The 3,959-nt window shown below is 36.9% G+C and overlaps 1 pseudogene; it reads right to left on the bottom strand.

The window, feature by feature from the left end:
• Positions 1-758: 758 nt before the first annotated feature.
• The window catches only part of LOC122151463, a 6,746-nt pseudogene continuing 3,545 nt past the window's right edge, over positions 759-3,959 (bottom strand).

Raw genomic sequence — 3,959 nt, 5'->3', positions numbered from 1 at the left:
TCGAGTCGGCCCCGACTCATAGTGACCCCTCCTTGGGTTTCCGAGGCAGTATCACTACAGAAGTAGGATTGCCCAACCTTCCTTCCGAGGAGTGGCTGGTGGGTTTGAACCGCCAGCCTTCTGGTTAGCAGTCAAGTGCTTTAGCCACTATGCTACCAGAGTATACAAGACAATATTCTCAGCTTTTCAATGAAAAAGGACATTTAAATATTAAAACTATATTAAAAGCAATATAATGATAAAAACTGCATGATTATGCATAAAATTGACATGATAAAAACTGATATGATTATGCATAAAATTGAAGACATGATAAAAACTGCATGATTATGCATAAAATTGAAAACTTTTTTTTATTATTTCTAATACAAGCTAACATTTATGAGAAGTTTGATTAATTTATCTCAAGTTTCCTCAAAATATGCAAAGTTAACTATGCTTCTTCATTGTTTATTTTTGGTAGACTTTAGGCCTAACTTCAATACCTTTCTTTATTTGAAGAGTGAATGACTCATCAGTTTCTTTTAAGCAGAACTATACAACAACAACAACATATCAGGTTACTCAGGTTAGCTAAGTAACCTATGGTTTATTTCAGGCCCATTGGCAGACAGGTGGTCAGTTATTTTTCTTATCGCAGGCTGTCCACAGTGGTCTCCATCCATGTATTGGATCTTTAAGGACATGAAAAATCTGTGAACACAATTTTCCCATGTTGTATTCATATGCTTCTTGCACATCTTAAATTATCTAGGTTGTTACAAGGCTTGGGCAAGATGGCTAAAAACCTCATGAAGGAAATTTGGATTTTTTTCCCTGATGTATAAAATATGATTATTTTCACTTGATATTCTTCATCATGTTTTTCCAAAGGAATTTTTTTTCAAAGTCCAGTTGAAAAAGAACAATTTTTTTTCTCAATTTTCTGGAAGTTTTCCCATTGTTTGTTGTTTATAACTATTAATGCAAGTCTCAAATCCATCAAGATCTTTTAGGGTTTTCAGCAATGGTTCCAAAGACTCCTTCTACCACAGGCAGTTGGACATCAGTATGTAGCCTAGTAGAGAAGCAAAGTCTTCTGTTTCTTCCCCACTTGGCTTAAACTGAACCAATGGCAGGGTGCTTGTTCATATTAATATTCATGTTCAGTAAGCCTTGCAATTCCTCAAGGTCTATGGCTACAACATCTGCCGTGAGAGTAGCAGCCTAATCCCTACCGCCCTGGTGCTGGAGCTCAGTTCAAGCACCAACTGCTGGCTCAGAGCGTGGGCCCATGGGCCAGAAAAGCTGGGTGTTTCTAAGTATTTAGAAAGGACAACGGCAGCATCCCAAATGAGATAACCCACCCTGACAGAGCTATATTGCCGTAATCGCAACACCATGCCACTCTGCTTCTCTAAAGCCCTACAATTCTCCTCAGTGGATCCTCTGCCGAGGTCTGCAAACCAAACCAAACCAAACTCACTGACATTGAGTTGATTCCAAATCATAGTGACACCCATTGGGTTTCCAAGACTGTAAATCTTTATGGAAGCAGACTACATCTTTCTTCCACGGAGCTGCTGTATAGTTTTACATTTTAGTTGTTTATTTTCTATAGCTCTGTAATTCCATGGTTTGATTAATTCTCATGTCTTTAATAGTGTAGTCACAATACTTTGGTAACTAAAATATTACCTCATGAATTACTATGTTTCAATTTCTCTTTAACAAATTAAACTATGAAAAGTCTACAAATACAGCTTCTGGTGGAAAAACATCAAATCATTTGAAACAATTTATGTTTGAGATGATAAGTTGTCTATGAACAGCTCATGTCTTAAAAAACCCGAAGGTCCCACAATACTTTAGCCTTTTTGTTTTGTTTTGTTTTATGATAGTTATAAATAATGCAAACCTCACCTTCTTATCATGGTTGTTAATCCAAAGTTCAACAGTATATACAGAAAATCCACTCATAACTTTACATATTTACTTTTGAAGTGTTTTATTACTGTAATACATTCAATATTTTGCAATTCAATGGGAATCTCAAATGAGTCTTTAAAAACTTAATAAATACTAATAAACCAAAAAACTAAATTTACTGCCATGGAGTCAATTAGACTCATAGCGACCCCTCCTTGGGTTTCCCAGGAGGTATCACTACAGAAGTAGATTGCCCAATCTTCCTTCTGGGCTGGTGGGTTTGAACTGCCAGCCTTCTGGTTAGCAGTCAAATGCCTTAGGCACTACACCACCAGAGCTCCCGTAAATACTAATAGAGAACAAAATTCACTAATCCTCATTCTCCATTTCACAACAAAAATATTCATATTGACCTAATTTACTAGATATAAAATAAAGGATATATATGAACAATTTTCTAGTTCTGACAAATTTCCTCCTATAACTGTTCTAAGTTAAGCTATTTCTAAAATAGTATACTTATATTATTAATTCATTAGCAACATTCCATTAACATAATTTTATATACTATAAAAATCTGTTCTCCAAAGCTGTTCTCAACTGAACTATTAATCCAGCCCAGAATGCTTTTAAAACAACTTAAAAAAAAAAAAAAAAAAAAAAACAACTATGTAGGAGTCTAAGTGGTATGCCAAAATATGTATAGCCAATATCATGAATATACAAGATTTGGCTTGAAGTTCCTGACTTCAAAGCAGTGCTGTGACTTTAAAACTGATAGAATCAGCCATGTATCTGGTGCATGATCTATAATAAGACACTTAATATTTCTTGTTCATGTTTGTAGAAAGACATGCTGCCAAGATGTCATGCATGTCTATAGGCTAACCACTGATTTGTTACTAAACTCCCCTACATTGTAACTATGAAGCATACTTTGAAACTTTATGGCAATAACTTAGTGAGACTATAAATATAGATTTTTGGAACTCATTGTCAATGAGCTAACATCAATTTAGATTTTGTAAATGCTGAAAATATCAGTATCTAAAATAAGTATCAAAATATATACAAGAGTATTAAATTCATATAGCTTTTTTAGGGGAACCTAGGTTGGGCAATCCACTTCCATAGCGATACTGCCTCGGAAACCCAAGGAGGGGTCGCTATGAGTCAAGGCCGACTCGACGGCACATAACAACAACAGAGTATACTAAAAATGGCCATGGTTGCTTGTGTTTAAATGAAAAGAAATAACCATCCCCTTTCTTCTTCTTCTTTTTTATTTTTAATGTTTTATTGGGGTTTGGGTGGAAGTTTACAGAGCAAGTAGGTTTTTCATTCATCAATTCATCACTAAGTACCAGCACTCTTCCCACTTCCTCCCTGTGTTTACCATTACTCTTAGTCCTTCTTTCCTGTTCCTTCCTGCTTTTTGAGCTTTATCCCTGGGCAAATGCTGCTTTTTTGATCTATAATGGTGCAGTGTTCTTATGAATGCATACTTTCCTGGTGTTATTGGTCACCATATAGGCCTGTCTATTGTTTGGCTGAAACTTGATCCATGGGGAAGAGTTCAGTTTCAGGCTTGAAGAGTATCTAACAGCCATAGTCTCAGCTGTTCCACTAGTCTCTATCAGACCAGTAAGCCTGGTCCTTTTGACAACCACTCTTTCAAAGTTCTCTAATGCACTTCTTATATCCACAAATACTATCACATATATGTCTATTTGTCTCTAGTCACTGGAAAACATACTCCATGAGGGCAGATATCCTGTCTTTTTTTCTTAGAGTGATTTATCACCGTATTCTTATTGTTGTTGTTGTTGTTGTTAAGTGCCGTCGAGTTGTTTCCGACTCATAGCGACCCCATGCACAGCAGAACGAAACACCGCCCGATCCCACGCCAGCCCAACAATCCATGCTATACTCGAGCCCGTCACCGCAGCCACTGTATCAATCCATCTCCCTGAAGGCCTCCCCCTCTTTCGTCGACCCTCCACCCTACCAAGCATGACATCCTTCTCCAGGGAATGGTCCCTTCTTACAAC

The sequence above is a fragment of the Orycteropus afer genome, unplaced genomic scaffold (assembly GCF_000298275.1).
Source record: "Orycteropus afer afer isolate SDZICR_OR568_19922 unplaced genomic scaffold, OryAfe1.0 scaffold00467, whole genome shotgun sequence".
In the NCBI taxonomy this organism is placed as follows: domain Eukaryota; kingdom Metazoa; phylum Chordata; class Mammalia; order Tubulidentata; family Orycteropodidae; genus Orycteropus; species Orycteropus afer.
This window is presented reverse-complemented; position numbering and strand designations above follow the sequence as displayed.